The sequence below is a fragment of the Triticum urartu genome, chromosome 4A (genome assembly GCF_056163025.1).
Source record: "Triticum urartu cultivar PI428250 chromosome 4A, HENAU_Tu73, whole genome shotgun sequence".
Classification (NCBI taxonomy): domain Eukaryota; kingdom Viridiplantae; phylum Streptophyta; class Magnoliopsida; order Poales; family Poaceae; genus Triticum; species Triticum urartu.
This window is the reverse complement of record NC_141876.1, coordinates 158,574,403-158,583,146: the sequence shown is the minus strand read 5'-3', so window position 1 is coordinate 158,583,146 and position 8,744 is coordinate 158,574,403.

Sequence of the window (8,744 nt, the reverse complement as noted above, 5' to 3'; positions counted from 1 at the left end):
TTATGTGATTCAAAGCAATAGTCTAGTTTTGATGTAATAATTTAGATACTCAAGCATATCAACAAGCAATCATGTCTTTCAAAATATCAACGCTAAAATAATTTATCCCTAGCCCATCATGCTCAAACATTGATCCATTCACGAAACACACTCAAATATTAACTACACCCAATACTTAAGTACGATCATATTGCCTCCTAGTTGGTGCTTTTATAAGATAAGATGGAGACTCAAATTCAAAATAAAAATTGCATAAAGTAAAAGATAGGCCCTTCGCAGAGGGGAGTAGGGATTTGTAGAGGTGCCAGAGCTCAAAGCGAAAAAATTGAGATAAAAACATTTTGGGAGGTGTATCCATCCCACCGACAAAAACAACTTAGAGTTCCCAATACTTTCCATGCATAGATATATCATAGGCGGTCCCCAAACAGAAAATAAAGTTTATTCCTTTTTCCACCATAACTTTCAGTTTCCATGGCTAGCTGTATCCACGGTTGCCCTCCATACCAACACTTTCCAAGGAATTTATTATTTGACAACATAAAGTAAATTCATTTGTTTTTGCATTTTGGGACTGGGCATCCCTAATACCTTTGCCTCACTCTCGTGCAATGACAAGTGAATAAACACTCATCTTGAGAATAACACATCTAGCATGGAAAATATTAACCACCCCTCACCGCTCCACGAGCGAAACAAACACACAAAAGAGAAGTTTATTTTGAAAATTAGAGATGGCGCATGAAAATTTGCTTAGAATGACAAAACAATACCGCATATAGGTAGATATAGTGGACTTGTGTGGCAAAAGTGGTTTAAAGGATTTTGGATGCACAAGTAGAGGTCATACTTAGTTCAAAATGAAGGCTAGCAAAAAGATTGGGAAGCGACCAACCAAGAAACGAATAATCTCATAAGCAAGCATTAAGCATAATTAACACCGAATAATGCACCACAAGTAGGATATAATTTCATTGCATGATTATTGACTTTCGTGCACGCATAGGGAATCACAAACCTTAACACCAATATTCTTACTAAAGCATAATTACTCATAAAGATGACTCACATATCAAATCATCATATCTCAAAACTATTACTAAGAATCAAGTTTATTTTGTCCAATGATATTCATGACATTTTTTCTTTTTTATTTATCCTTCTTGGATATCTATCACTTTGGGACTAATTTTCATGTGTTGCTTTTCATAAGCTCAAACAAATATAAGTGAAGATCATGAGCATAACAAATTTTCTTTCTCTCAAAGTAACTTAAGTGAAGCAAGAGAGAATTTCTTCAAAATTTTACTAACTCTCAAATAAATCTAAGTGAAGCAAGAGAGCATTTCTTCAAAAATAACAAAGCACACCGTGCTCAAAAAGATATAAGTGAAGCACTAGAGCAAGTCCATTGCTCATAAAAAAATTAAGTGAAGCATAGAGAGCAATTATAACAAGTCAAGATATAATTTTGGCTCTCTCAAATAGGTGTGTCCAGCAAGGATTGATGACTTAAACACAAAATAAAACAAGAAAATACACATATCATACAAGACGCTCTAAGCAAAACACATATCATGTGACAAATGAAAATATAGTCTCGAGTAAAATACCGATAGTTGTTGGAAGATAGCGGGGATGCCACTCAGTGGCATCCCCAATCTTAGTTAGTTGCTCATTCTTGGATAATAGCTTGGGATGTCGGGGCATCCCCAAGCTTAGGCTCTTACATCCTTCCTTCATCCATCGTAAGATAACCCAAAACTTGAAAACTTCAATCACACAAAACTCAACAAAGCCTTCGTGAGATCCGTTAGTATAAGAATAATAAATCACTACTATAAGTGTTGTATCAAACCAATTCATATTTTTCTGTATTATATCTACTGTATTCCAACTTTTCTATGGCAAAAACTCATCAAAGAAAACAATAGAGTCATCAAAATAAGCACACAACACAAACAAAACAGAATCTGTCAAAACAGAACAGTCTGTAGCAATTTGACTATTTCGAATACTTCTCTAACTCAAAAAACTCTGAAAATTAGGACGACCTGAGAAATTTGTATATTGATCTATTGCAAGTGGAATAGGTATTTTATCGCTCTCTGGTAAAAAATGAAAAATAATTTCGTGAGCACAAAACTTTCTGTTTTTCATCAAGATCAAACAACTATTGCCCAAGAAGATCCTAAAGGCTTTACTTGGCACAAACACTAATTAAAACACAAAAAACACAATCATAATAGTATAATAATTGTTCTAACACTCAAAAACAGAAAGCAAGAATAAATTTTATTCATTGGGTTGCCTCCCAACAAGCGCTATAGTTTTACGCCCTTAGCTAGGCATAAAGCAAGGATCTAAGTTTTGTCATCGTTGGTTCAAGATCCATAATATGCCCTCATGATTGATTCATAGGGTGGCATAATTCTAGTTCTAGGAAAGTGTTGCTTGCCCTTCCTCAAAGGAAATTGGAACTTAATATTGCCTTTTTTCATATCAATCACGACACCGATAGTGCGTAAAAACGGTCTACCAAGAATAATTGGACAAGACGGATTGCAATCAATATCAAGATCAATAAAATCTATGGTCACATAATTCCTATTTGCAAGAATAAGAACATCATTAATTCTTCCCATAGGCTTTTTAATAGTAGAATCCGCCAAGTGCAAATTCAAGGGACATTCTTCAAGATTGGTAAGACCAAGCACATCACATAAAGATTTCGGAATTGTAGAAACACTAGCACCCAAGTCACACAAAGCAAAACACTCATAATTTTTAATATTGACTTTGATAGTAGGTTCCCATTCATCATGCAATTTTCTAGGAATTGAAACTTATAATTCCAATTTTTCTTCAAGAGCTTTCATCATAGCATCAACAATATGTTTAGTAAAAGCTTTGTTTTGTTCATAAGCATGGGGTGAATTCATCATGGATTGCAACAAAGAAATACAATCAATCAAAGAGAAACTATCATAATTAAAGTCTTTGTAATCCAAAAGAGTGGGTGCATCACTAGCTAAAGTTTTGACCTCTCCAAACCCACTTTCATCATTTTTCTCAACAAGATTTTCACCCTCCAAAATATTGGGACGCCTTATACCTAAAGTTGACTCTTCCCCACTCCCTTGTTCATCATTCTTAACTTTACTAAACAAAGAACCAATAGAAGAGACGCCAATTATTTTAAGATCTTCATCATCTTTGCAAGAATAATCACTAGAAAAAGCTTTTTCTAAAAATTCTCTTTTAGCTCTAAGCATAGCAGTTCTTTTCTTATTTTCATCCATAGAAACATAAAGAGCTTTAATTGATTCATCTACTTTAAGCACAAAAAAATTCATATTGAGATTTTCCACATCATGAGCAATTCTATCAACACTTCTAGACAAATCATCAATCTTACTCAACTTTTATTCTATGGAAGTGTAGAAAACTTTTTGTGTGTTGATAAATTCTTTAATATTATTCTCAAGATCAGAGGTGTTCCTATTATTATTATAAGATTGATTTCCATAGGAATTACCATAATTATTATAGGAATTACTAGGAAAAGGCCTAGGATTAAAATTACCTCTATAAGCATTGTTGTTGAAATTATTGCGAGAAATAAAATTAACATCAATGGCATCACTATTTTTCTCAATGAAAGTAGACAAAGGCATGTCATTAGGATCAATAGGAGCACTTCTACTAGCAACCAATTTCACAAGAGCATCAACTTTTTCACTCAAAGAAGAAATTTCTTCAACCGAATTAACTTTTTTACTAGTAGGAGCCCTTTCGGTATGCCATTGCGAATAATTTGCAATGATATTGTCAAGCAATTTGGTGGATTCACCCAAATTAATTTCCATAAAAGTACCAGCCGCGAAAGAATCTAAAATATTACGAGAGACAAAATTCAATCCCGCATAAAAAATTTGTATGATCATCCAAAGATTTAACCCATGAGTTGGGCAATTCCTTAGCATCATTTTCATCCTTTCCCAAGATTGTGCAACATGCTCATGTTCAAGTTGCTTGAAATTTATGATATGGGTTCTAAGGGAAATAATTTTTGCGGGAGAAAAATACTTAGTGATAAAATCATCTTTGCACTTATTCCAAGAATCGATACTATTGCGAGGCAAAGAAGAGAACCAAATTTTTGCAGAATCACTCAAAGAAAACGAAAATAATTTCATTTTGACCACATCATTGTCCATAACTTTTTTCTTTTGCATATCGCATAATTCCATGAAGGTATTAAGATGGGACGTGGCATCCTCATTAGGAGTACCAGAAAATTGGTCTTTCATAACAAGATTCAACAAAGCAGTATTAATATCACAAGTCTCCGCACTAGTGGCGGGAGGAGCAAGCGGAGTGCCAATAAAATAATTGTTGTTGGTATTTGAGAAATCGCATAACTTGGTGTTCTCTTGAGTCATGGTGACCACACAACAAGATTGCACTCAAAATAGATCCAGCAACAAAACGGCGAACGGAAAAAGAGAGGAGAATAAAACGACAAATTTTTGTGAAGTGGGGGAGAGGAAATGAGAGGCAAATGGCAAATAATGTAAATTGCAAGGAGATGAGATTTGTGATTAGGAACCAGGCTATGATGAAGATCCTCCCTGGCAACGGCGCCAGAAATGGCACGTGGCCTGGAAACTATCTTGACTTGATCCTCCCCGACAACGGCACCAGAAATTCCTTTTGATGTCGCTTGAAGCTACGTCGATATTTCCCCAAAGAGGAAGGGATGATGCAGCACAGCGGTGATAGGTATTTCCCTCAGATATGAAACCAAGGTTATCGAACTAGTAGGAGAACCAAGCAACACAACGTAAACAACCTCTGCACACAAATAACAACCACTCGCAACCCGACGTGTTAAAGGGGTTGTCAATCCCTTTTGGGTAACGGCGCCTCAAATGGTGCGTGGACGAGAGAAAGTTGTGATAGATTGAATAATAGATCGCAAATAAAATAAAGTGCAGCAAAGTATTTTTGTATTTTTGGTTTAATAGATCTAAAAATAAAAGCAAGAGAAAAATAGATCGCAAAAGCAAATATATGAGGAAGAATACCTGGGGGCCGTATGTTTCACTAGTGGCTTCTCTCGAGAAAATAGAAAATGGTGGGTAAACAAATTACTGTTGGGAAATTGATAGAACCTCAAATAATTATGATGATATCCAGGAAATGATCATTACATAGGCATCACGTCCAAGATTAGTAGACCGACTCCTGCCTGCATCTACTACTATTACTCCACACATCGATCGCTATCCAGCATGCATCTAGTGTATTAAGTTCATGGAAAAACGGAGTAATGCAATAAGAATGATGACATGATGTAGACGAGATCCGTTTATCTATGGCGGTAGATATAGATCCCATCTTTTATCCTTAGTAGCAATGATACATACGCGTCGGTTCCCTTTCTATCATCGGTATCAAGCACCGTAAGATCGAACCCACTACCGGGAACCTCTTCCCATTGCAAGATAAATAGATTAAGTTGACCAAAAAAACCAAATATCGGAGAGGAAATACGAGGCTATAAGAGATCATGCATAAAAGAGATCAAAGAAACTCAAATACTTTCATGGATATAAAACAATAGATCTGATCATAAAGTCAAAGTTCATCGATCCCAACAAACACACCGCAAAAGAGTTACATCATATGGATCTCTAAGAGACCATTGTATTGAGAATCAAGAGAGAGAGAGAGACGAAGCCATCTAGCTACTAACTATGGAACCGAAGGTCTACAAAGAACTACTCACGCATCATCGAAGAGGCACCAATGGAGGTGGTGAACCCCATATGAGATGGTGTCTACATTGGATCTGGTGGTTCTGGACTCTGTGGCGGCTGGATGAATATTTCGTCGACTCCCCTAGGGTTCTGGGATTTTTGGGGTATTTATAGAGCAAACAGGTGGTCTGGGGGGCACCCGAGGTGGGCACAACCCACCAAGGCGCGCCTGGGCCTCCTAGTGCGCCCTGGTGGGTTGTCCCCTCCTCGGAACTCCCCCAGGTGCAACCAGGGCCCAACATCTTCCTTCTGGTCCATAAAAAATCTCCGTAAATTTTTGTGGCATTTGGACTCCGTTTGATATTGATTTTCTGCGATGTAAAAACATGGAATAAAACAACAACTAACACTTGGCACTATGTCAATAGGTTAGTACCCAAAAATGATATAAAATGATTATAAATCATCCAAGATTGATAATAAAAGAGCATGGAACAATAAAAAATTATAGATGCGTTGGAGACGTATCACTGGTCCCACACTAACCACTTGATTAGTTGCCGCTAAGTATAGCAGCAACTACTCTTGTGGTTTGGGAGCAACCAGAGTGGCCATAGAGGAAAGATAGGCCTTCAAATCTTGCAGCGCGGCATCTGCTTCCATGGTCCATTCTACCGGTCCTGCCTTTTTCATGATTTTAAAGAACGGCAAGGCGTGCTCAGCAGACTTGGAAATGAACCTGCTAACCACGGCAACACATCCAGTCAGATGCCTCACATCCTTGACTGTCTTGGGTGCTTGAACCTGCTCAATAGCCTTGATCTTTTCGGGGTTGGCCTCTATCCCTCGATGGGACACAAAGAAGCCAAGCATCTTGCTGGAACGAACGCCAACCACACACTTCTCCGGGTTCAGCTTCAAGTTGATCCTGCGCAGATTAGCAAATGTTTCTTCCAAATCCTGAATGAGGGTTGAACTGTCCTTGGTCTTAACCACAATATCATCCATGTAAGCTTCAATGTTTCTGTGCAACTATGATTCAAAGCCACTCTGGACTGCCCTTGTAAAAGTGGAACCAGCACTCTTTAATCCGAAGGGCATTCTTACGAAGCAGTAAGTGCCACACGGGGTTATGAACGCGGTCTTCTCCTCGTCCTCCTTTGAAATAAAGATCTGGTGGTATCCAGAGTATGCATCCAAGAAAGGAAGTAGGTCACACCCGGAGGTGGAATCTACAATTTGGTCGATGCGTAGCAAGGGACATGGGTCCTTCGGGCATGCCTTGTTCAGATCCGTAAAATCTATGCAAAGCCTCCATTTCCCATTAGATTTGCGCACCACCACAGGATTTGCTAACCAAGTTGGATGCAGTACTCCTCTGACCAAAACAGCTGCCTCAAGTTTTCTTGATCTCCTTGGCAATGAACTACTACCGCTCCAGAGCTTGCTTCTGAATCTTCTACTTGACGGGTTAGGCATGTGGGCAGACAACAAGGTGGTGCTCGATTACCTCCCTGGGAACACCGGGGATATCAGATGGTTGCCAGGAAAACACATGGACATTCGTCCGCAGGAAGGCAACGGGCATGCTTTCCTATTTACCATCGAGGTTGGCACTAATAGTAAAGGTACCATCAGCGCCAGCCAGCCCTGTCGGGACCTTTTTCACAGTGATACATCCATTTTGCATCATGTTTTTATATCGATAACTATCACATTATGGGATGTTATTACACATTATGTCACAATACTTACAAGGTTTACAAGAAGAGGGGGAATGCCGACAGCTAGAATTCTGGGCTGGAAAAGGAGCAAATGTTAGAGACCTATTCTGCACATCTCCAAAAGCCCTGAAACTCCATGGGAGTTATTTCCAGAATATAAAAAGATACTGAGCGAAGAAAGTACCAGAGGGGGGCCACCCACCATCCACGAGGGTGGGGGGCACGCCCTACCCCCTGGGTGCGCCCCCTGCCTCGTGGGTCCCCTGGTGGCCCTCTGATGTCCATCATTGGATATATGTGGTCTTTCATCGAGGGAAAAATCATAAGCAAGCTCACGGGACGAAACTCCGCCGCCACGAGGCAGAACCTTGGCGGAACCAATCTAGGGCTCCGACGGAGCTGTTCTGCCGGGGAAACTTCCCTCCGGGAGGGGGAAATCATCACCATCGTCATCACCAACGATCCTCTCATCGGGAGGGGGTCAATCTCCACCAACATCTTCACCAACACCATCTCATCTCTGTGACGCCCGGATAATTAGGCTACAGTAATCCCACATTAATGATGCCACATCACCTCGATTATTGTTGCTAATCTCGCGTTAGTTCGAAACCGGTTCGAATTCAAATTCAAAATCAAGCAAAAAATAATATATTTTCAAATATTAAAACTAAAATGTTGGGGTGTTGCCAAATAATGCATAGGTAATTATTGTGGAGAAACCCCAATTTTATAAAAGGTTTAAGTGCCCTAAAATATTTAAAACAGCAGCAAAACATTTAACTAACTACCCTTTTAAATTTGATAAAATATTAAACTATTTTTTTATTGCCAAAAACTTATGGGGCAGTGGCATACTTATTAACACTAAATTAGGAACCAGTGGTGTAGTTTATAAAACCAAATTCAAAAGGAAACTAAAATAAAAACAGTAAAACAAAATTATAAAATAAAACAAAAATAAAATAAAGGGAAAACAGCTTTACCCCCCCTCCTCCAACTGGGCCTTGGCCTAGTTGGTCGTGTGGCCGAGTGGGCTGCCGACCCACCCCCTGGCCTACTTAGGCCACCCCCACTCCCGAAACCCTAGTCCACCCACTACCCCACTCCCCCTCCCCTGTTCCCGCCTGGATCGGGATCGGGCAACCCCCGTCACCCTCCCCGCCCGATCTCGCGCCGCCCTGCGCCCCCAACGACGGTGCCTCCTCCCCGGAGCCCCCGCTAGCCGACGCCTCGCCGTCCCAGCGGCGTTCGC